The sequence below is a fragment of the Phyllostomus discolor genome, chromosome 4, assembly GCF_004126475.2.
Source record: "Phyllostomus discolor isolate MPI-MPIP mPhyDis1 chromosome 4, mPhyDis1.pri.v3, whole genome shotgun sequence".
Classification (NCBI taxonomy): domain Eukaryota; kingdom Metazoa; phylum Chordata; class Mammalia; order Chiroptera; family Phyllostomidae; genus Phyllostomus; species Phyllostomus discolor.
In genome coordinates, this window is record NC_040906.2 from 54571762 (window position 1) to 54598157 (window position 26396).

At 38.8% G+C, this 26396-nt stretch overlaps 1 protein-coding gene across 2 annotated transcripts in view; it reads right to left on the reverse strand.

Moving 5' to 3' along the window:
• Positions 1-26396, reverse strand: part of B3GALT1 (beta-1,3-galactosyltransferase 1) — a 529669-nt gene that overhangs the window by 4852 nt on the left and 498421 nt on the right. Inside the window, exon 4 of one of the 2 annotated variants that reach the window (XM_028510267.2) lies at positions 2300-2364. The exons of the other annotated variant lie outside the window; for it this stretch is intronic. The gene's annotated coding sequence lies outside the window, so the exon portion shown is untranslated. The remainder of the gene's footprint in view (positions 1-2299; positions 2365-26396) is intronic. 2 annotated transcript variants of the gene reach the window in all.

Here is a 26396-nt window from a genome sequence, read left to right on the forward strand (position 1 = left end):
ATGTAGTCATTCATATTCTCAAATAATCATAATAAGGGTATAAGAATTGCCCACTATGATGAAAATAAACATAATTATTCATTTCCATCAGTACTGAAAACTCCCTGACACAACCATCCTCTGTTTTCTTCCCTAGATAGAATAGATTTATGGATAATCATACCCCATAACAAGTACATAAATTATAAGCTTTAGCTGAATATGAAGTCAACTGAACATTAGAAACCAAAACTAGTTTCACGCCATTCACAAGAGGCCATCTTTGTGGTTAAACACTTCCTGACACTAACAGCTTCTTTCAGTCAGGGAGGGCTCACACATGGCCTCATACCTCTCTTCCGTTTTCCAACTCTGAGTTTTTGTTTGCTTGACTCCAATGAAGCAGTCAGTTCTCAACATCTCTTTGCTTTTTCTAGCCCTGTATCTGAAAATGTGGTGATTGCCATTGGAAACTCTCTGCTAAAAGTGTCTCCTTTGGTTCAGACTTAGAAGCAATTCCCAACTCTTCCTCACTTCTGCTTTACTTTGGCTCTCTGAGGCGTCACATGGAGAATACCTCTCATGCAGGAAGTGATCACACAAGCGTCTTTTCAGACAGCTGGCAGCATTCATTTTGGAGTTGGTCTAAATCGTACCACTTTTTGTGGTCTTCAATAATTCACCCTTCTCTTCCTTTGATGACATTATACTGCCCTTGTTAAATTATTTTCACTTAGATACACTGCTGTAAACACATCAGGAATATGTGAGAGAGACAGCTGAACTTGGGGGCCACATATTCAATGAAGTTGTGACACATCATTTTAATTGATGTTTGAATAAAAAAATTTTCCTTTGGGACTCAAACTATTTCTAGAAATAGTTGCCATCATGCCAGTTAAAAAATGTGCCAAGTTACAAAGTTCATTCATGTAAAAAATTGTCCCTTCCTTCCTAGCTACAGCAAAATGGGTAGTCCTGGAAGATAGCGATAGCAGATAATGAATACCAATTTCAACAAAGTCTGCTTCAAAGAAAACTGTGCACTTAAATGTACAGACTGTGTTGAAAAAATGCAACTGGGATTACAGACTGAAAATCATGCTTCCAAGCACAATAGTCATAATGAAATGAAAAGACGTTATGGGCAATGGTAGAAATAATACACATCCTCTTGCTTAAGCCAAGAGCTGACTGTGAATAGATGGTCCGTGTGAGGCCAGCAGGAACTCGGTGGGGTTACATTTCTAACTAAATGAATATCAGAACGGCTTCAAGCATCAGGACTCCAGGCATCTCACCTTGGGATTTACAGATATCACTTCCATTTGAATTCTGAAGGGATGTGAGTGAGTGTCTAAAGGATACTAGAAAGAAAACTCTCTCCACAATTGTTCTACTCAGCTAATTCCTACTGGCCCATCTTTATTATCAGATAGCCCGTCTTGCCTTTCATACTTTCCTATTAAATTGTCAGCCACTTATTACTAAGCTGTTCACAGACCCAAGGAGTCTGTCTCATGTGGAAGAGACTCTTGTCAAGTTTGCTACTGGAACCACTAACCAGGCTATTAATGGAGAATTAATGGTGTGTGACAAGTATTGGAAGAACAGAAATAGAACCCATGCTCCTCATCAAGGAGTTCATAGTCTTGAGGAAAGAATTCAAATAAATGGTTTAAAAATGGGATAAAAATTTCCTTCACAAGGATGTTGGAGTCCACAGGAGAGGTGGGCTGGTGGACAGGATGTGAGGGAACCAGGTGCATCCTGCAGACATGCAGAGCACACCTCCAGAGGGCACCGTTCTCACGGACTGCAGTGGGAATCCCCTCCTCCATCCTTTCCTGGAGTCAAAGGATGTGTTAGCCCTGGGGTGGGGGGGATGCCATGGAGAATTCAGAACAGTCATCGGAGCTGAATCTCCATGGACAGCTAGGAGTTATCTGGATGAGAGTTGGGCATTCTAGGTAAAGGGAACAGAATATTCAAAGGCATAAAATGAGAGAGCAGGTGTGTGCCAGGACTGCCAGCAGTGGACCAAAGGAAGAGGACAGGTGATGTGGAGCAGGGTGGGAGTGGTGGGGCTTGGGGCTATTGAAATAAGCAGGGGTCAGAGGGTGAGTGGCTCTCAGAAACTGCCCTGAGCTGAGTAGCTGGTTACCCATCTTTGCCATCTGAAGCAGGGAAGGGAGGGTTTTACCTTCCCCAAATCCTATCCAATGATTTCCATAGCAATTTATTCTTCCATATTAAGAATTTCTTTCTCCCATAGTTCTATGCATCAGAAGGGTAAGTGACAGTTTGTTTTATCTCATACCTTTTTGTGTGATTTTCTGGGGGAAGGGACTCCATAAACACAGGTACCAGGAGATTTAGAAAGAGCTAAAGGAGGGAGAAATAGAAGAGAGGTAGGTGAGATCATGAACAAGTTCATGTACTTATAAAGACTTTCTATTGAAGAATAAGCATTTTCTCCTAGATGGCTAACATACGTCACACCGCTGTGACTGTGGGCATCACTGTAAATGTGGAAGTGCGCCAGGCACTGCGCTGTGTTCTGTGTTGTGTGTTTTATAGAGCTTCACTCACTACAGTGTTACGAGAGGTTTCTCCATTTCACAGATGATGGAATTGAGACTCAGGAACATGAAGTAGCTTGCTCAAGCTCACACAGTTAGCAAGTGAGTGGATTGTGGTCCTGTTGAGCTTCCCAAGGCTTGTAAGGACAATAGGCAAAATCTTGGATGGGAACGCCCAGGGTGGCAGGGAGCATCTTGGGCTGCCAGTCTCCCAGGGATCCATATGTTCATTTTCTTAGCTGTGTGTTCACTGCTTGGATTTTTTTCTAGTTCATTTTGGCTTGCCACATACCACACTATAGCAATTCTGTGGGGATTCTTAATCATGAAAAAATAATGATTGATAAAGAACACTTTAAAGCTGAAAGATGCTGGGGGCGGAGAGAGCTGCAACCGCAGAAGAGGTTCGGACACACTCTGCAGCCCCTGTCTCTGAGCTCCTGAAACACACACAGACACTGAATAAATCACTCTTTCTATTGATGGTTTTCTTCAAACATGAGCACACAAGCAGACACAGAGTATCTCGGTCACTAGTAAATGCAAGTAATCACCCTTACAAACAGAGGATTTGAAATGCGACAAGGAACCAGACTAGAAGCTGATGAGCAGTCAATGATAATGATAAAAAGATGCTAAAAATGTCCCTTCGGCTTGCAACAAAACATTTTCAGGTGACCAAACAAATACAAATACAAGCCTCTTGACCAGAACTAGTAATATAAGTAGAAAGACAAGAGAATAGCATGGTGCATTTAACTCGAAAGAGTAATTTCACATATGCTGGATGAAGTAGTTGGTAATGGACCAGATGTCTGTGTTTTACTCCTTGAGTGATCCTAACTTGCTATGTGGTTTTCTGTGCCTCAGTAGCCTTAAGCATAAAATAAAGGCAAAAATGGCACCTGCTTAATCTCTAAACACATTATAGGTATTGATGACCATTGCCAATCGTTTGCATTTCTGGGGCAAAGAGCAGGATCTGATGGGGGAAAGGGGATTATGTCAGCTCTCAGGTCATGACTTGGGATCCAGAGCACAGATATCAATCGATTCATCTAAATACATAGGGCTGGTGTCCATATTTTGGTTTGTTTGCCTAAGGTTTGTGACTACACTATATAGATTTTCCTGCGAGAGAATTCTATTTTCTTTCGGGAAAAATAAAAGCCAAAGGTCCACTGCAAAGCACAAGTCAACTGAAAAAGTTCTGGGGAAGGGGCGGAGTGTCACAAAGCACAATTCTCTGGAGGTTCTTTCAGTTTTACAAGATTTAAAGTATTGTTTAGGCGACATGTGAATGTATCAGTACAATAGCAAGTTGCACATACGTTTGTCATTCCTTTTAGCAGCTCTTCCACAACCACAGACACTGATGACACATTAACTCACCATCCATTAAACACAAATCCCTCTAAATAGAAACATTTGCTAAAACACTTGGAAGACTTTTCCCTCAGGGGCCTTACTGTATCACGGATTGCCACATTCACAGAACTCTCCTGTAACTGTCCACCTGTAGCTTTCAGGAAGTTAATGGGGCAGAATTTTCAATTTAAGAAGCACATGTTCCTCCTAGAAAATGCATGGTGGATAGTCTGTTATTCTGAGTAATTTTTTTAAAAGTCCCTAAATTTGCTAAAGTTCTCTTGTATGGCCAAAGGTAAGTCCTCGAATCAGGTGGCCAGTGTCTGTCTCTTGGGCGGCCTGTGCTTAGTTTGGGGTGCCAAGTTCTTGCCTCTTCCCAGTAGGGTTCAGTTAGGCATAAATCAACACTGATTTTCTATGCCTCAGTTACCACTTATTTGGCTTGGCAAATGTTCCATGTTCCCTACTTTCGTGGGCTAGGCTACAGGGCCCCAGTGAATGGCCCGCTTGCACCCTCTGGTGCCTCAAAGAACAGTATCTCCAGGTTCAGATATTCCTTGGATTTTCAAGTCTATTTCATTTGCTCATCAAAGATGTACCAAACACCTGTTAGATGCCAGGCACTGTTCTACTTACTAGCGGTAAGGCAGATGGGGAGCTTACTTTCTAGGAGAGGGAGGCAGAAAATAAAACATGTGATAAATAAATACAAAAATAATTTCAGGGAGCAGTAAGTGCTGTGGTTCAAAAAAACTGGAAGTAACAGGACAGAGACTGAACAGAAGTGAGAGGGGAGAGGGAGGCTAATTTATACAAATAAGTCATTCTCTGAGGATGCCTTGCAAACTCTGGTTCTGTCTTTGTCTTTAACTAAGGTTTTGTTTCTTTGGTTGGCTCTTTGGAATTAATTTTTTAAGACTTTTATTTATTTGCTTACTTATTTTATTTATTTTTAGAGAGAGAGGGGAAGGGAAGGAGAGAGGGAGAGAAATATTGATGTGTGGTTGCCTGTTGCACGCCCCCTACTGGGGACTTGGCTAGAAATCTAGGCATGTGCCTTGATTGGGAATAACTGGCAACCTTTTGGTTTGCAGGATAATGCCCAACCCACTGAACCACACCAGCTAGGGCTGGAATTAATACTTTATTAAGAACATCTTTTTGGTTTTGAACTCTGCACCTCCCTGGTCATCCGGATCTTTTTGGCTTCCAACTGTGGCCATTCCACCCACTCCTGCAAATGTCCTCAGCTTCCAGAGATTATGCACTGTTATGCACTGTGTTAGTTTTCCAGGGCTGCTGTAACAAAATACCACTAACTAGGCAGCTTGAACACCACAGATGTGTTGTGCAACATTTCTGAAGGCTAAAAGTCAAAGATGATGTTGGCAGGGTTGGTTTCTTCCTCCAGCTGGGAGGCTGGACCTGTTTTATTTTTCTCCCCTGGCATCTGGTGGTTTTCAGAAGCACTTCTGGCTTCGAGATGCATCACCCAGGTCTCCGGCTTCATCTTTACTTGGCATCATCCCCACTGTGTGTCTGTGTCCACATTCCCCCATTTAATAAGGACACCAGTCGCCTTCGATTAGGGCCTACCCTACTGACCTCATTTTAGCTTAATCATCTCTAGAAGGACCCTGTTTCCAAGGAAGGTCACATTCTGGATTTGGAATTCAATATATCTTTTTGAAGGACACAATTCCACCCCAAACATCTACTTCTTGGGGTAGCAATAAAATGAAATATTTAGTTCTACAAGACTTCACATTTTATTTTCTTGGCTTGAGCAGGTAAATTCTTGGGTTTTGGTAGACCAGCTTTTAAAGGGTGAAAAGTTTGCAATTAGCATTCAAAGAAGAATGAAACATGAGTGTGAAAAGGGACACCAATTTTGATTTATTGTTAGATTTTTAAAAAGCTAGTTCAGATTATATTTGTAAGACCACGTGAAGATTATGGCAAGTTTTGAGCCATCCTTTGCTCCTGATACTTTCCTTTTCCTCTCGAAAATGCTAATTAGTTTAGAAAGATAAGCCAGGATGAGACACATTTTCAAAGGGATGGGTCCAACAGTCCCTGGGATACCAACTAGTATCTGGGGACACAAACAATGCTCCTGTCACCTGCACAGGTGTAAAACACTGCCAGCATTTCCATTATGCAGAGCCAATCCTGAATATCCAGAGACTGCATGACATTGCAGAAGTGGTTTTAACATTAAAATCCACATAGTAACTTTAAAAACATGGTGCAGAAAGATGAGACAGTTGGGAAAAAACAATTTTAACCAGTTAAAAGAGAGAAAAGAAAGGAAAACAGAACTTTAGAGAAAGAGAGATATAGAGACAGACATAGAGATAGAGATAGAAACAGATATAGAGAGACAGAGAGAAGAGCTAATTGTTAGTCCTTAAGAAATGGATGAGAAGCTGGCTGTATAGTAGTACCTCATGATATCAAGCAGGGTAAAAGAGATTTTTTCTGAAAAAATCTTTTGATCTCAAATGATTTTTCCTCAGACCTGGTGTATGAGTGAAAAAAACAACTTCATTCTATGGGGAAATACAGGAACTGAGACAGCAATAGAGCTAATTGATAAAGGAGCCTCCAGAGGCCAGAAATTCTACTTGGCTGCATTAATTTGGCGAATGATTATCTTGATGCTCAACTCCCTCCCTTCCTCTTGCTCTTGTAATTATGCTCTAAATAAGCACAAGAAAGGAAGAAATAAAGCACCATTAGCCCTAGATAATGGTCCTTGAAGGAAGAATTTTATAAACCATTATGTTATACAGCTTGCTAAATTATTATCCCCCAAATCACAAGAGGGCTGGCTTTGTCTCCTAGCCTTTCTTTGAAGTAAGACTCCTTGGCTGTGGAAGGCATCATATCCCTAGAAGTCAAAATCCCTGAGTGCTCATAGAGGTGTTCTGACTCCTCTGCCTCAGAAAGACAAAGAGCTAATTTGTTCCTTTTAAAATTTTAATTATGAATTCTTTCAAAGAGACCCCATAATTGAACTTGCCCAACAGATCATTTGCTATGAGGAGCTGGCAGAAAGCAAAAGGTAGTATTCATCATGACTTGGCAGTTGAAGTCATTTCTCTCCTAAATCTGGAAGCAACTATTTGAACCTTTCTCCTTTTAGTTAGATGTGCCCTGAAGTTTATTGAGAAGGTCTCTGTAAATCCCTGCATTCGGAAGAATTGGGGCCAGCTTGACAGAGGAGGGGTTGGGATGAGGATGGCTCTTGCTATTCTGATTCACTGCAGAGAAAGTGCACTTCAAATTAGAAGGGATGATTATAGCTTTCTTCAAATCAATGTGTTGCCCTAGTTCTAGACGGGGCCCAGAGAATTTTCAAACCTCACGACAGTCCTCTCAGAGAAACATGAAAATGAGGATATCTTATTATGTTAAATAAATGCTTGGCTTCTTTTGCAGTGATGGATACTGTCTCTTGACTGCTTTAGATGAGACATATTTTTAAAGATGCACAGAGCAATCACTTATTTAATCACGAGTCTGGGAGCCTGGCAGTGTGGCTGGGTAGGCCTTCTCCACTGGGTAAGGAAATGCCAGGAGTTTTTACTATAGCAGTGGAAGAGGATGAGAAGGAAGAACTTCTACTAATATAATCAGCAGCTGGGAGAATTAAAAAATGATGACTGTGTAATACCATAAAGAGTATTCATTTGGCTCATTATTTGGGGGAAGGGGTTGATATGAATAGATATTTTTAGAAACCAGAAAGATATTAGTGTATTTACTATCTAAAATTTTCAAAGTCTAAGGTGATATTTCTTAGGCAGCTCATCATAGAGAGGCAATTTTTATTTTAGGTAATATTTAAAAGAATGATGAGAGTACTATACAGCAACTGACAACATATGGAGGAGAATTTACAATTTTTGTTTTCTTTTTTTAACTTGAATGCTCCTTTATACACATCAAGTTGTTGGAATACATAATAGTCAAAAATAATTGTGGGTAGGGCCTGTCAATGAAAATTATTCTGTAGGCATTCAATCTTATGGCACTGGGGGACAAGGATTCAACTTCCAGATTTTCAGTCACTGGCTCTGAACTAAGGGCATCTCTCTGCCTTGTTTCCTCATCTATGAAGTGATGACAACATCTGACCATACTTTACAGGGTCATTGTAAGGATCAAAAGAGATAACACTGTATATGAAAACACGTTGTCAGCTGAGTACTGCTACATGAGTCAGAAGCATGATCGTGAGAAATAAAGACAAAACCAGAGATGAGCAGTGGTCAGTCCATGCATCCTGATTATTTAGTCCAAAAGCAGGTTTTTCAACTTGGCTATCACTCAAAAGAAAAAAAATTGGCATTTCAAGTTGACTGTTTTCATAAGAAGTTCCAATTTGATTTTCTAATGCCTATACAAAAAGTCTTGCACTTCAGTTTAAAAAGTGGGGCAAACAGAGGAAATGTCATATGACTATTATAATTAGCACTAACTAATATGATGTAGAATTAGAATTTTTTCAAATATAATTTAGAATATCAAAACCCACAAGATTTAAATAACACTGAGTAGCATTTACATAGCTATAACCAACTTTCTGTGTACACTAAAATAGCCTGAAATGGCTAAACCAAGATTATTTTATAGATGTTTAAGTCAAAGCCAATACAAGATTTATCATTTGCTTTCTCATAGGCTTGTAAGAATTGTAATAAACCTATCCAAAATAGAATATTACAAAGTTTATAATCATTTCACTACTGAACAAAGGAACTTATCAATGTTTACCATTAAAATCAGCTTTATAATTTGTGCTGGAAATGCACCCAAAGGAAATCCTGGGTGACAATCACAGCTTTGTTTGGCACAGGTTTTTAAACACGTCCCTTTGTTTCTGAAATCTGTGGTTTTGTGTATAATTTTCTTAAATTAGTACCTACTGGCCAATCAGATGAAAATGCTGCCTTTTTTTCCTTTCTCATCCTTAGGCGTCTATGTTGGTTTTCACAGTCCTTATCTCTGCCAGTCCCCAGCATCTCTCCCCGAAATCTATTCACCAAACACTTTCTCAGTTTCATCCTCACCAAACATGATTTGATGCTTGAGATTTCTATTTCTACACATTCCCTTCTTTTTACAATTTCTCTTTTGCTTAAGAGTCTTGTTTTCTCCTGAGGTTAGAAAGCCAGCCTGCCAGTTCTCATCCTGCTGACATGTTGAACTCTTCACCTCAGTCGGTGCCTTGAATTCTTCACAATCAACCTTATATAGCTCTTGAGCCCGTCTGAGGCTACACTGGTCTCATCTCACTTGGATTACACAGGCAGGGATTACAGTACCAATCTCTCCCGAGACCTTTGCAGTTCAGTTCTCATTCTTGTGTCACTTCCATTCTCTCTTCCCCACCACATAACTTCTCCACTATTGTCCATCATCTTTATTCTTACTCCCGAGCCTTTCTATATTGTGAGGGTAAGGTCTCATTAACAAAGAGACTGTGACAATTTGGTCTCCTGGACAAAGCAGAGGGTTGACAGTTGAGAGAAAAAAATTCAAATTGTAGCTTTACTATGAAATCTTTTTGGAAATATTTCCACCCCAACAATCTCTTAGTTTTAAAATTGCATTAATCCTCACTGATCAAAATTTCCCCCACTGGCCCATGTTTTCTCAACCCACTGGATGAAGGATTCATCTAGATTTGGCATTTTCAGTCTCCACATTCCCACTTCTCTGCCTTTGCTTAAAAAAACAAAAACCAAAACCAAAATATAACAACAAGAATGACAACAAAACCTCTTGACCCTGGCATCACTTTCAATTATTATCATAATTTTCTCCTTCATTTCATATGAAGAAGAAAATAACATTCTCAATGAGCTCATTCTCCTGCTTTTCACATTCCCTCACCTATCTAAAGATTGCAGTCTATCAGCATGACACAGGGATCATTCTGAGTAAAGCCACGAGACCTTCTCAGTCCAAGCCTCCCTGCTCTCACCTGCACTGACACACTTGGTCACTCCCTTCTTTCAACTCTTGCCTAGGATTCCTTTCCGCTGCACTCTCGTGTTGCCCTGCTCACCTCTCTGGTGGACCTTTGTGTTTTTCTCCCTTCACCTCTGTCTGCCTGCTTTTCACATTCTATCAACTTGCCAACAGTGTTCACTAGAGAGGTAGATGAGAGACCAATGTGCTTCATTTCCATTCCAGTGCTCTCTCCCAGACAGGGAGAAATGTAAGTTCATGCCCAAAACAGGGAGTCGTTTGCCTTCCTTCTGCTTTTTGGCTATTTTTTCCATGTAGAAAATATATTTCCAAACACAAGTTTTCAGACCAATTTCTTTAAACTAAGAAATTGATATAATAGACAAAGTTATCAGGTATATAGGATAGGTTTTGTTAATGACAACAAAGGGTAAACAATGATTCTGTGTTTTTTGTTCACCTACAAATCCTAGTTTTACTTTTCTTTCTATCTGAGATGTCAAGGTATCTCTGAAACTATTGAAATGTTGTAAAGTTGCATTCAAATTATGTTTTTACTTGGCTCATTAGAGATGATTTTCATGAAATTCTGAGGCTATTTTTTTTAAACATCTAGGTTTTAACAGTCATTTTTTCCATTAAATTCTAGACAGATGGTGCAGATGACTTTTCTAAGAGATTTCAAGCTATTTGCTTTCTCTTTCCCTTACTACATAATTCAAAAACCTATCTGAGTATTTGAAAATACTGTAAAAGTTGAATTTAGAAAATGTCTCTAAGTATAATTGGAAATAGGTCAATTGTGAAAGGACATAGCCCTTTTTTTTTGTAAAGAAACATGTGAAACCACACAACTGTAAAAGCATCAGATTAGAGGGAATCAAATACTCACTTTCTATTCTCTAACCATGTCTCTTCAGTCAAAAGTGTAACCATGTTCATGAGTTGGTAGATTATTAAGGTATATCATTATTAAGATTTGTTAAATCAAGATCATGACATTCAGTAACTAATTATTTTGAACCAATTTTATCTTTTTCAATTTAAACTGAAAAACAGAAGAGTTCACCCACTTCTCCCACACCCCATTCCTGGCTTGTGGCACCACCAATCTGTTTATGAATTTTATTAATTATTTTTAAAATTCTACATGTAAGAGGGATCATGTGGTATTGATCTTTCTCTGCCTGATTTATTTCACTTAGCATAATGCCCTGAAGGTCCACCTATGTTGTCACAAATGGAAAAATTTCATTCTCTTTTATGGCTGAATTATATAAAATTTTTTATATATATATATATTTACTCACCATTTCCTTATCCATTCATCCATCAGTGGATAGTCAGGCTGTTTCCATGTATTAACTGTTGTAAGTAATGGTGCGGTGATCATGAGGGTACACAGACCTTTCGAATTAGCATTTTTGTTTCCTTCCCACTAAAATCTGCTTTATAAATTGTTCAAGCAAGGCATCCAAAGGAAAGCCTGGGTGACAATGACAGTTTTGTTTGGCAGAGTAGCTTTTTAAATGTTCCCCTTTGTTTCTGAAATCTGTGGTTTTGAGTGTAATTTTCTTTCTTTTTTAAAAAAATTTTTATTTTAATCATTGTTCAAGTACAGTTTTCTCCCTTTTACTTCCATTCCAGCCTGCCCACGAGTGTAATTTTCTTAAATTGTTACCTACTGGCCAGTCAGATGAAAATGCTGCCCTTTTTTCATTTTCATCCTTACTCGTCTATGTTGGTCTTCATAGTCCTTATCTCTGCTGGTCCCTCTGCAATTTGTTTTCTTTGGATAAATGCCCAGGAGTGGAATTAATAGATCACATGGTAGTACTATTTTTAATTTTTTGAGGAACTACCATACTGTTTTGCAAGTGACCAATTTACATTCCTGCCAACAGGGTACAAGGGTTCTCTTTTCCCCAGATTCTCACCAACACTTATGTCTAGTCTGTTTGATAACTGCCATTATAACAGGAATGAGGTGAGATCTCACCTGGCTTTGATTGCATTTCCCTGAGAACTAATGATTTAGAGCAGGGGTCCCCAAACTCCGGGCTGTGGACTGGTACTGGTCTGTGGCTTGTTAGGAACTGGGCTACGCAGCCTGTGGTGAGTGTTGGGTGAGCAATTCAAGCTTCGCTCACATTACCACCTGATCTCCACCTCCTGTCCCGGACACGCCCCCACCCCATCTGTGGAAAAATCGTCTTCCTTGAAACCAGTTCCTGGTGCCATAAATGTTGGGGACTGCTGACATAGAGCATCTTTTTATGTTGGCCATCTGTATGTCTTTTCTGGCCATCTGTATGTCTTTTCTGGAAAAATGTACATTCTGATCTTCTTCCCATTGTTAATCAGATTATTTGGGGTTTTATTTTTTATTTTATTAAAAATTGTTTTTGCTATTGAGGTGTGTGGTTCTTTATATATGTTGGGTATTACTCTTATCGGATATATGATATGCAATTATCCTCTCATTCAGTAGGTGGCCTTTTCATTTTGTTGATGGTTTCCTTTATTGTGCAGACACTTTTTAGTTTGATATAGTCCATTTACTTATTTATTTACTTTTTATTTATTTATGTTTTGCTTTTGCTGTCATATTCAAAACATCATTGCCAAGACCTATGTATGTCAAGGAACTTACTAATTTTTCCTCTAGGAGTTTATGGTTTCAGGTCTTACATTCAAGTGTTTAATCCACTTTGAGTTAATTTTTGAGTATAGTGTAAAATAGTGGTACAGTTTCATTCTTTTGCATGTGGCTGTCCTATTTTTCTAACACCATTTATTGAAAAGACTGTTCTTTCCCCACTGTATAGTCTTACCTCCTTTGAGGAGGCATAGATTGATCATATATGTATGAGTTAATTTCTGGGCTATTTTGTGCCATTGATTTATGTGCTTCTATGACAATACCATACTGTTTTTATTAATATAGCTTTGTAATGTAGTTTAAAAATCAGGGACCTTGATGCCTCCAGCTTTGATCTTTCCCAAAATTGCTTGGTTATTTGGGTTTTTTAAATGGTTATATACAAATTTTAGGATTGTTTGTTCTATGTCTGTAAAAACATCATTGGAATTTTGACAGAGATTGCATTACATCTACATATTGCTTTGGGTATTGTAGGCATTTTAACAACATTAATTATTCAAATCCATGAGCACAAAATATTTTCCCTTTCATTTGTGACTTCTTCAATTTCTTCTTTAATGTCCAACGGTTTTTAATGTACAAGTTTTCACCTTGGTTAAATTTATTCCTAGATATTTTATTCTTTTAGATGCAACTTGTAAATGGGATTTACATTTTTTTCCCACACATTTTTAAAACCTGGGTCTTGTCCTCCCAGAGATTCTATGAACTACCTAATCCCTTTCAACAAATCCCTTTCTTAACCTGGTAAAGTACATCCTTTTGTTTGCAAGCCGCCGCATACCACTCTCTCTACTTACTTAGGTATAAAATGAGATGATGATAATCTAGTTTTCAGGCTGTTTGTGAGGTACATGGTAAACTTTAAAATGATATATGTATCATTTTATATGTAACATTTGAAACAGTATCAAATTTTTGTTATTATTAATCACTGGCCACTTGAGCATTGCTTGAGATAACTACCAACTATCATAAGATAAATAAGCCCCTGCTGTATTCATCTTAGAAAATGCTGCATAACATTGCTTATGTGAGGAGCAGCCTACTGAATTGAGGATATTTAGAAACTCGATTTTCTCTCTCTATGCTGTTTAATACGCATGACATGTGTTTTTTCACTAAATGTCAAATGGTCGTCTGTTGTTATCTTGCTTAGGGCAAGATGCCCTGGATGACAACTGATTATCTCTTTCAGAGAGGCCTTGTGTCCCTTTCTCCTAGGTGAATTCACTGAAAACAAGGCAACCTTTATTTAAAAGTAGGCCTCCATAAATACACTCTCAAAAATTGCTAAAAAATTTATCGGCTCTCTTTCTGTGATACATTCATTTTACTTATAAAATTTCACACGTCATTATACCTGTGCCTATTCTTGACTGCGGAGGCATGCTGACAACTTTCTATTCTCTGCACTTTTTTCTTTGGTACTGAAAATGAAGCACTGTGCTTTTGTTTTAGTTTATTTATTATTATATTTGACAATTCCACAATGAAAATTTATAAATATTATATTACGTATATAAAAGAAAGTGAAAATCCCCTATATTTAAGAGCTTACAGCTATATTAACTATATTTGGGAAGAAATAAGAAATAATTAGAGGTATGCTACTATAACTGAAATAGTTAATTCTTCATGGGGATGATTGGGCTAGGTTCATGGAAAAGACAAAATTTGACTTTTATATCAAATTTAGAAGAATGGATGACAGAATCCCAATAACAAACAAAATTAATTGTGGGAGAGACATTCAGTGGTAATAGGAAAGCATTTGCAAAGAGACAAAGGTGTTGTTTGATTTGTTTGGAGCATAGGGAACTGTTCAGTTTGGCATGGTGTTGGATTCATTATAGAGAGCTGTTGAAATTGAGAATGCAAATATAATCATTGCTCATGACTATGTTTTCCCCCACCATACCTTTATGATTCCTTCATCTTCAATATACTTTCATATCTGTATTTTAGGTTGATTATTCCCTTATGCCATATGAAAAGATCCTGCAATCAAGAGGCTAGTTTCCTCAACTGCTTTTAACTGTGTCTCCTTGATAGACTGTAACCTTTATAAAGGAAAAGATTTTATCTGGCTTTATGACAATTTTATTTCTCTCATTACTGTATCTATCTATAGCACTATGCTTAATAGCATAGTGTGGAAGTATTGTAGTTGATGAAAAAACAATTGTTGAGCAAATGTCCTCCAGATAGCCATGAACAGAAATCTGTCATCCAACAGTAGCTTTGACAGGAGCCCCCTGCTGAGACACATAGACAAGTGGACCCTATTGTAGGGCACGTATTTATCTGACATGCAAGAAAGGTACACTGAAAGGTGATTTGTAGTTTGAGTGTATGATATCTTCTCCCACACCTGGCCTTTTTCACTATGCCATTCAAAGCAAATTTTCAGCCTCATGACTTTGTTATAATGTTTCTAGATGAAAAAAATAAATTTTTTGAATAAAAGATGAAGTTTCTATATAAGACAATAAACATACATACACACACACGCAGCACTAATAAAAGAGAAATTCAGGAAACATAATATAGAATCTGAACCTTTTCTGGGGTGAGTATTTTTCAAAGTTCTTCACAAGTTGTCAACTGTCAAAACCTTGAATTATTCTTTCCCAAATGTCTTTCTAAACTGATTTTTAAATAAATTATCTGGCTTGCTGTTGTGGTGGGTCATTTGTGATTACATCCATCTTGTCCGGTTACAGCAGTAACGTGTAAATTGGATCTCCAAAGGGTGATAAATTGATGCAAATAGTGCTTTTCACCTTGGGTTACCATAGCCACAGCCATATTTGCAATAGCTACTATGCTGTGTTCTTCTATGAAATCCACTAACAATATGCTTCACCTCATGTCACATCCGAGCTACTGATATAATCTACATAGAAAAGTTTGGAGCCATACAACTTCACTGCCAAAATTGTCTTTCCAGGAAGTTATCTTCAGAACTACTTGGTTGGTTTTAACATGCTTAGAAATTCTTTAGAGATCATATGTTTTCATATTCAAGAGGATAATTTGCATTTTGAGATAATAGGAATGGAAGGAAGAGTAACCCTCTAATAACTAGACAGTTTTCAAGGCATGAAGCCCAAAGGCAATAATGGGTTCCATGGTTCCCTGGGCACATGTCAGTCCCAGAAGGCTAACAGAGAAGTGTAGATACTTCTGGGTTCCTGGGGTGCTCTAGGGCAATTGTCAGAACTCAGGATTATTATTTATCTTCCACTTGGGTCATAGAATGACCCATAGAATGACCCATAGAATGACCCTAATTTACTTATTAGGCAAATAAGTAAATATCCATTAGAAGTAATGTATTCATGTGGTCTGAAAGAAGAGGTTTTTCAAAGTGTTGTCTTATAGGTGGAGTATGTTTATTTGCATATCCTTATTACTTGGGTTGTGAGATATGAATGGGTGGAAACACTGGGTTAACCAGAGTTCTTCAGAACTGTTCACTGCAGGACTGCCCAGAGCCTTTAATATGACCGACTCCTCTGAGAATCTCAAAACAGAAATATAATATGGCTTACAGAATTTTGTTAGTAATAGCAGCTTCTCAGGAACACAATTTGGGATACCACGCCCTACTGGATAATTAAGATGCACTATTACTTCTCTTTTGGAATTACAAGTTAGTGTCATTTTTAAAAAAGATTTTATTCATTTATTTTTAGAGAGAGCAAGGGAGAGAAACATTGATGTGTGAGAGATACATTGATTGTTTGCCTCTTGCACACCCCAACTGGGGAGCTGGCACACAACCCAGGCATGTGCCCTGACTGGGAATTGAACCAGTGACCTCTCAGTTTGGGAACCACATGGAGGCCTACAATCAATCCACTGAGCCACACCAGCCAGGACAGTATCTTTGTTTTTGATATGGTATTTTTTGCTTCTTAAAAAAGTCATCTTTATTTTTTTTTAAATATTTTTATTTATTTATTTTTAGAGAGAGAGAAGGGGGGGGTGAGAGAGAGAGAGAGAAAGACATCAATGTGTGGTTGCTGGGGGCTGTGGCCTGCAACCCAGGCATGTACCCTGGCTGGGAACTGAACCTGCAACACTTTGGTTCACAGCCCATGCTCAATCCATTGAGCTACACCAGCCAGGGCAAAAAAGTCATCTTTAAATGCAGATTGGTCACAGCCTTTTGATTACTTTATGAGGTAAATATCCCATGAGAGTATTTTAAAAAAAATTATCATAAGCTTAGTATCTTTTTTTAAAAATAAAGATTTTATTTATTTATTTTTGTAGAGAGAGGAAGGGAGGGAGAAAGAGGGAGGGAATCACCAGTGTGTGGTTGCTCCTCACGTTGCCCCCACTGGGGACCTGGCTCGAAACCCAGGCATTTGCCCTGACTGGGAATCGAACAGGTGACTGCTTGGTGCACAGGCCCATGCTCAATCCACTGAGCTACAGCAGCTGGGTTAGTATCTTATTATTCCTGAGTTTCTTAACTTTTCTTTTTCTAACAGTTTATTTTAAAACTTTATTGCTTTCGAGAAAGCTTTCGTTTTAGTAGCACAAAAAGAATGCATACTTAAGATGGGAAATTTAGAGGCTCAACATAAACAAAAGAAGAAAATAAAAATCAAGCAAATATGAGCACTGTTGAAGAGTAGGTGTAGACCTTTCCTCTATTTGCATTTTATATATTATAACTTATAAACATAGGGTCATGCCATATGGACAATTTTATGCCCTGTTTTCCCACTTAGAAAGCACCATCGGCACTTTGCATGCCACATTTCAGTCACTGCCATATTTCTTTTATGTAACCATCCCTCCACTGCTGGCTATTTAGTCAATCAGGCTTCCTGCTCTTCTCAAGTTTACTCTGTTAGCATTCTTGGAGAGTCCAGTGATGTGAATATTAGAACAGATGACAGTGTTCTTGGTTCTATAAAGCCTTGTCCTAGAAATGTCACATGTCTCAATTGCAGTGTCAGAAAACAAAAGCACCAACAATGATCTGCTGCCTGGAGTCCCTGAGATCACACTCGTGGTGCTAGGGATAGCCCTAACTTCCCAACCTGTCTCATCGGTCTGCAACTACAACTTATTCCTGGGCCACTGATATTTCAAAGGAGCAATGCAAGCAACTGAAGCCTGAAATTTAGGGGTCAAATCCACAGAACGAGACAAAGTCAACCAATCCAGCTCTCAGGATGAGGGCAGTATGGGGTCTGGGGCCTTTAGGCTGAGATATTCCCCTGTTTTGTGTGAAGTGTTCCAGGCTGTGTATCTTAGAGCTGGTTCTGGAATGAATGCTCACATCCCTCACACCATACATAGTACCTTCAGCACCCCAGGAGCAGTTATTAAGAGGCTGAAATCAGCACATCCTAGTAGTTGGTTGGATGAGTCAACTCCAATGATGATTTGAGCTGACTGCCAAGTACTGAGGATCCCTATCAGGAGAGTCAACATAGACATTCCTCTAGGCCTCTGCTGGGCTGGATTTTTCTGGTCTAAATGGAACTCTTCTCCAGACATGTTACCTTGTGAGGATAAGCCATTACTTGCCCTTCATCCTAGTTTCTTGAACTGTGAAGCACTCTGAAATAATACTTCATAGAAAGGAAGTCAAGAAATACCTTGACCAAGGAAGTTCAAGAAATACTTCGAGGTATTGGACTAGAAATACCTCGACCATCTCTATGAGTCAAATGTTTATGAAAATTTGCAGCTATAAACTTTTTAATTCCAGGGTTTTGCTTTGTCAGTCATTTTGAAAAGCCCTTATTAAAAGAATTATATCAAGAGGCAGTATTGTGAGGTGTCCGACAAGTTGAGATCAAATTCTGCCATTTAGTAGCTGTACCACTGTTCTGCAATTACTTTCTCAGCTGGATGATGGAAAAAAAAGTATGCCTATTTTAGATTCATGAAAAGGAAGTGAAAGAAATGTTAGGAAAGCAGTCTTGCTTTCATTAGTGATTAATAACTACTATGATTATCACCTGATATTTAAAGAAAAGTATAACTACATTGAAATATTTTAATACAATTTGGTATCAATAAAGATGCTACTATTATCTCTACTACATGCAGGTGCTTGCATTAGTTTCCCGGGATAGATGTGGAATAACACACAGTTTCTAAGGAGCTGAAGTCTAGACAGGAGTCACCTTCAATTTAATTCAAGATCGTGTTGTAAGCAATGAAATGAATGACATAAAAGCATGTGTGAGATGTTGTAAAGATGTACTGCTCAGAGTAGACAGATGCAGGGAGGACTTGCTGGAGTCACTCAGCACGGGCCGTGGACTTTTACTTGCCAGCCTCGCACGGGTTAGTGAGAGGCTGTGGTTTGGGCTTCCCTTGAGAGCTTTAAACTCAGGCTTCAATGGAAAGAGCTGGAGAGACCGCCAGTGTTTTTGTTTTGACTGTTGGCTTTACTGTTTAAAGAAGATGTGATAACATGAGTCCTTACAATTCTCTGTACAAATTAACTTTTGTAATTATATGTATCTTCATAATAGCCTAGTTCAGGGAATAAATTTTAATTCATTTTTTTCAGGTTCTTTAAAATTTAATACCAAACCACATACTATTCAAGTATTTAAAAACCTGGACCAAGTCAAAGTAATAGTTTCTGGTGTTTAATTAAGCAAAAACAAGCACAAAAACAGGCAATTATGTTTGAAAGAAAACACATTGTGGTAGGAAAAAAGTACTTAAACTGTCCTTCCATCCTTATTTCCTGCAGTTTACCATGTTTTTCCTTTGCCCTGAGATATTCTCCGGGCAATAAATACAGAATCTTAAAACCTATACTCACAGTAATCATTCAGAGTTCTTGTCTTTGTCTGGGGCATTGTAGTTGCCTAATTAGGAATTTACTTCAGTGTCTGCTGGCTAAAAAACAGCCTGGTATTGCTTTCCCCCCACGAGGAAAAGGGGGAGCCTGGACTGGACCTTTGGTCCTCATTAGATAGCTGATACATTTCAATTGCACATTTTGCAGAAGCTGCTCGGGCAAGTGTGGCAATGCCACTGTGGCCACATTTGCTAATTGGAGAATGCGAAAGAGTATTCATATAATCTTCATGTCTCTGGAGATTTTGCTGAACTGGAGATTTAATCACATTCTCTTTCATATCCCAAAGGCATAGGAAGAAGGCACTATCTCAAATATTTGATTTTCATTCAGACCAAGTGGCTTACAATGATCAAATGTCAGATGTGAATGAACCACAAAAGCCAACCTTCTTGTCTTAAGGGTGCAGACTTTGAGCAGATCCATATTGTGTTCTGACCCTGTATGGAGAAGATTGCTCCGGAGCAGCCTTTTTAAAAACTGTTCAAGGAAGTTGTGAGTATCACGTAGGTTTGTTTATTAAGTTGTCATTTTCAGTGAAATGAATTGCAGTATGTAAGGCAGTGGCAGAGTTTCTTAGCTTATATAAATAGGATTTCAATGTGTTTGTAAGCATGATTAATTTAGAAAACCTCATTCTAAGATTTATAGGGAAAAAGTCTGTACAGAGATTAATCATGCATAACCAACATAAAAGAATCAGGGGGATCTAGGGCTAGAACTCGGGTCCCTGGTTCTATAAAGAGACTTGTTATCTTCTGGAAAACAGACTACACAGTGTCTTCCAAGGATGGACAAGGCAGTGTAAGCCGGTCTTTCTCCATATTTCCACATTATGCCTTTAAAAGGGTGCATAGTAAGAAGACCATTCAGACAGGGCTGACTTTTTATGAAGAAAAATCTAGGCTCCATTTGGATGTTATCTGTTTATTGCCTTCAAGCTTAAATTTTCTGCCATGGGCACAAGCGTTCATACAGAAAAGTTACGTGCACCAAGTTTCTGTGATACAAAATGGAAGCTCCTTTTGGTCTGAGGAGGTATAAAGATCCTGTGGCTGACAAGAACACCATTGTCCTGACCTGTGTTGCTATGTTTTTTTAATGGAGACCCTCTTTGTCCAGTGAAGTTTTCTTTTTTATTTAAATTAAGTTTTCTTTTTAGATAATATCCACTCTACAACAGAGTTTAATTCTTCACTGATATAGAAGTCCAGCATTATTTTTGTTAAAAACTCTGACTTCATCCTTACAGTCTGAATTTCAATGCTGGAAGTAGTTCTAAGAGAAGATTAAAGATAATCATTTACTGAGGAGTAAATCAGATTCTAGATATGAATGTATCTTAGGGGCTATAGGAAGAGAGTTTCCAGAATGTCCCTAGGAAATTCGTAGTAAGATCTGATCATGTTCGCTTACAGATGTCATTTTTCATGTATGGACTAGCAATCCTCCTCTGATTTCAGCACACATGCCAGTGTTACCCTGAGACTTGCTGGGAGTCATACCGATTCTGTCTCACAGGTCTTCTATGAGGATAGATCATTAACTTTCCACCCTCCTTTCCCCAGATTAAGACATGTCCATTTCAATGGTAGGAGAAAAGAGAGTTTACACCACACACAGTTGTTCCAATGTTGTCCAGTGTCAGTTTTCAATGGGCAATTCGGGAAATAGCTTCCTTTGGATATGGATTTTCATCTGACTCATCAGCATGAATCATCGTCAAGATTTTTCTGAATTTCATTTAAGGGATTAAATTTCCTTGAGATCCCCACTGTATGATTTCCAAGTCATTGGTGTCTCTATTTTTGTTTTTGTTCATTTCCTTGGCTGGGAGTTTTGAGGAGACATGGCCATTGGCCATATATGTAGCTTAACCTCCAAGCTTTGGGCTTGGAGGAGTATATCTCAAGGACAAGGATGCCAAAGAGGGCAAGGCGGACAGTTCATTTTTAGTTTTCACGGACAACAGTGGAAGAGAATCTAAATTCTGGCGAGAGACTGCATTAGGTGCCAAACTGCCACTGTCATTTGCATAATGTATAATTTGAGGTGTTGATTCATCTCTGATAAGCAGGCATGTTCAGTGAGGAGAGGCGAAATTATGCATCACCCCTCTTCTGGCCCTTTAAGAAGCCAATCACATTCCTTCTCACCATGAGCTCCACAGAAACCTTTCTGCTCCATGGAACTTGCTTCTGTCCCCACCCAGCAAGCTGACTAATGGTGTTGGCTCTTCCCCTGTTGCTACCCTTGGTGCTGCTGAGTGTAGCAGCTCCTCTCCCAAAAGAAAGGAACCCACATAAATGTTTCCAGCAGGTTGGTATGCATTTTTTAAATTTCATTTTTTAAAAATTGTATCCCACCCCTAAATAAGACTTACCTTTTGAAGTCTGTGGTGGAACACATATGTTCAAAAGTGCTGTGATGTTAAAATTGAACCATTTGAAGTTAACATACTTGCAGAGTAACTGATTTGAATAGGCTGTTTGTTGAAGGAAGATATTTGGCATAGAGATTTTGTTTTAGAGATCGGACATATATCTGTTTGCAAATATATGCAGCAGCAAATGCCTTTGTTTTAACAAATGGTTTCTCTCATTTTAATAAATTTCATAATGTTAAATATTTAGTGGAACTTGTATTTTTAATTATACAACTGACAGCTTTGACTTTTACAACACTGTTTCACCTTCATCACCCCTCCCATCTGTAAAGCAATGGTGTTGTTGTTTAGTACATCCTCTGGGGCATCCAGGCTAGGAGGTTCCTATATCCCTTCTACCACAAACATTTTCTAAGGATTTATATAAACATTTATTATAAATATTTTCTCTAATCTCAAATAATCACCCTTCTTTTTTAAAAAAAGATTTTATTTTTTACTCTCAGAGGGGAAGGGAGAGGGAGAGAAACACCAGTGTGTGATTGCCTCTCACGCGCCCCTTACAGGGGACCTGGCCTGCAACCCAGGCATATGCCCTGACTGGTAATGGAACCAGCAACCCTTTGCTTCATAGGTCAGTCCTCAAACCACTGAGCCATGCCAGTCAGGGCAATAATCACCCTTCTTTTTAGCAATAAGGAAACTGAGACCCAGAGCATTTAAGTGACTTTTCCAATTCCTTTTTACTGAACAACATAACATTGCCATTTATGTAGCTTAAGAATGGTTGAATATCAGCAGCCTTATTGACTCAACCCAACAGCTATTCAGGAGAGCCAGGATTCAAACTCAAGTCAGCCGGGGAAGTTAGCTTCCCTTTCCCTGTCTCATGCTACAGACTTGTTTGTTTATATTCTTGTGTTGCTCCAAATATCTAGCCTTGGATGTATTATACACTTCATATAATGTGTAGTTAAATATTTGTTGATCGGATTTCTAAAAATGAATTTAGAGGAAGCAACACAAACATAGAGCTATGTTTCATAACCATTTAGCAAAGAATTAGGCACCTCTGTTTTTACAGATCTGGTGGTCATAAAGTACTATTAGATACTATCTCTTGAATCATTAATTCCTCTGCTTTCTCCATATAGTACAGTTTCCCAATGTCCAGACAGCTATTACCAGTGATGGGCTCTTTTGGGGACAGAAGAAATCCTATATCTCTGATCTCTTCCTTCTGTGTTTTTCCCTGTCAGACAGATCTAGCAATTTCACAGGTTTTATGAAATGACTGAGAAAACACTATTATCTGCCTTCAAAATACCCCTCCCCCTTTTTTCCCACTCAATTAACTTCTCCATTCCACACTTTCATTTCTTCCCTCTTTAACATTTTCTCTCTTCTAGAGATAATGCTCTAATTTTTGGCCATGGGTGTTTATCTCAGGCCTTTATATTGACCATTTTAAGGACATACACGTTTTGGGAGAACCCAGGTGGTTTTCATATTTAGTATGTCCAAAAGATATGAATTCTGAGAGCAAATCAATAACTGTACAATTTATTGTGTAATTACATAGTAATTACTCAATTTGCTTGTGAACATTGAGTCCTCTCCACAGGTTTTAAACAGATGTCACAGCAGATGCACCTCATTTAAGGGAGAATTTCTATTAACTATATCAGTAGTTGGGCTTATTATCTTCAGTGGTGCTGAATTAAATCGATCGTAGAGGGCACTGTTGAAAACTGTTCGGAAGTGTCATCCAGACAAGAGAGAGACGAAAGTTGTCAAACCTCGGAGAGCTCCCGTTCTCCCGAGGAAGCGTATCAAATATAGTGTCAGCCTTTCAAAGGGTTGATGAATACTTGGCTTTGAGATTATATGACAGTTGTTGATAGTAATAACTGAATTATTTCATTTGATTATCACTGGAACCTGTGACACAAATATGCATGTTCTGAAGCTCAGAGGTCACCCAGGTTCTTAAAGGGACCATGTATTAGGGTGCACACCGGAGCCCAGGCTGCCTGCCTGCATGGCCACTTACCTGTTGCATCACACTGCTTTTTCAAGCAAATAGTCAGCTAAGTCAACAAATCAATTAGGCTGTGCATGTGTTTTTAAGCACATTGACTGACCTTTTGATTTGTTAATTTAAAATCAAAGTGATCGACTCACTTGTTTGTGAAAATACAGGTTAAGAAGCACTTGTTTATTTTTACATCAGACTCTTGGTTTTGTTGGTATTTTCAAACAGCTACAATTTGAAATCAGTTTTGTGCAAAACAGGAGACTAACAGACATGTACCTGTCTCTTCAGCTGAATTCATATACATGCAGGATCATCACACCTAGCAGCATCATCGTCAAATATGTAGAATGATGTGTCCATATTGATATCGATGGTTTAAAATTATAAGCACGTTTGGAATATAAAAATGTACTAACTCCTCAGCTGAAATCTGATAGCATTTTACTGAAGGCTGAGAAAAGGTTGTACATGTCCTTGATAGTCTTTTCTGACTTTTCTTTCTTTCATTTTCCTTTCTGGTACCTTATTTTATTATTTTTATTTTTAGCATGAATTGATCCCTACTCTACACACTCCAGCTTAATGTCTTTTCTCATCCAAATGGGGACAACGATATGTTTACCAAACGCCTGCCCACTGCTGACCCTTCTCCACGGTTTGTGAGAAAATGCCTGGCCTTAGCGAGGCTTGTCATTCAGGAGGCTGCTCGAGTGACGAGGGCTTGGGAGAATTCACTCTCGCTAAGTTCTTGAAGGCATGTACCTGGGGCATGACTTCCGGAAGGGGGTGGTGACTGGTGAGAACGACAGAAAGAAACAATCTGGCTGTCTGTCAATAGGACTCCCACAGAAATGTCAGAGCTCAGCTGGGAAAAGCTGCTTTTTCTCTTTCTGTATGGCTCTCTTTGGTAAAAAATATTCAGCAGTGCTCTCTAGAGATTTCTTCTGCTTTCCTTTCCTTCTGAAAGACTCTGTGGCTGCTTGTCGCCCCTTCTGTTGCTTCCATTTTTTCAGCTGAAGGACTGGCTGCCCCACTGTCCTCTGCCCTTACCTCCCAGCCCACTTTCCTTTCTCCTTTATTTATCCTCCTGGAGACTTAAACTCCTCTTTGGAACACTTATCCTCCTACAGATTTCCTTTCTAACATTTTCTGTCCTGTCCTCCCACCCTCCTCCGACCTGGCTGAGGACCGTTTTCCTGGACGAGCTCGTCAGGGCCCGTTAGGTAGCCAACACCGTAGTCCCAGCTGAAGGGGGAAGTGGATATGGGGCTGATGAAGGAGAATGCCAACACAGGGGCAGGGGAGACATCAAATGAGACTTGCAAAGAATGGGGAAAGGGGAAACTAGAGGCCCCTGGAGCCTAAAAATAAAGCTAATATGTGGGGCAAGACTTGGCTTTTCTCTCCTGCTCCAACTTTATATATAACAGTCTATATATTAGAAATACATCAACTGATATAATAAAAATGAATTAGCATAATGTTAGAATTGGTTAATGATAGTAGTTAATATATTAGAAATATATATATTTTTAAGATTTTATTTACTTATTTTTAGAGAGGGAAGGGAGGGAGGAAGAGAGAGAGAGAGAAACATTAATGTGCGGTTGCTAGGGGCTGTGGCCTGCAACCCAGGCATGTGCCCTGACTGGGAATCAAACCTGCGATGCTTTGGTTCACAGCCCACACTCAATCCACTGAGCTACACCAGCCAGGGCTTAGAAATAATTTTTGAAAAATGTCTGTCATAGTGAGGGGAACATAATGGATATTCAATACAAGGTGCTGATTACCTTACTGCTTTTTTAAGATCCAAAGTGATTCAAATAAACACAGAATTGTGTTCAAACCATGGCGCAAACTCTAGTTTTAAAATAGCAGCACTGTTTTCTTAGTTCTCTGTTATAACATATAGACCATGGCAGTCAGTTGTGAAGGATGTCAGAAAATGTATAATAATAGTCATCAAGCACTGATATTTGAGTAAGTGATTTTGGAGACAGGTGAGTAGAAATGTAAAGACCTGTATGACAGTCCTGGGCATGTATTAGTCTTGGAAATGCTTTATAGTCCTACAGACTTTTGTTTCGTAATCTGCATTGGGAAGATCCTACAGAACCAACTGCCCAGAGTTTTCGTCACTCACATGGGATCATATGTGCCAAGCTCATGGCATGGCGCTTATCACATCGTGAGCACTCAGTAAAGCTGTTCATTATTGGGCTGTGATTCTAAAAATTAGAACAGAAAATTTTGGTTTACCCTTATAGAAAGGATAAACTGAGTCACTCACTTGCCTTCTGATTTACTTTCTTGAGAGACTAAGAAAGTGGAGTTGTTTAGCTAACCTGTTGGGAGACTGTGGCCCATGAGAAATTTATCTCTTATGTGGACTATGGGAGAAAAAATATCAGGAACCACAATAATTGGTTTATCATCAACTATAAGCCATCTGCCTACCATATTTCTGGCCATTTCAAATGCCCATAGAATGTTTTCCAATGGGGTGGTGTTCATTAATTTGTAAGGGACTTCATCATATG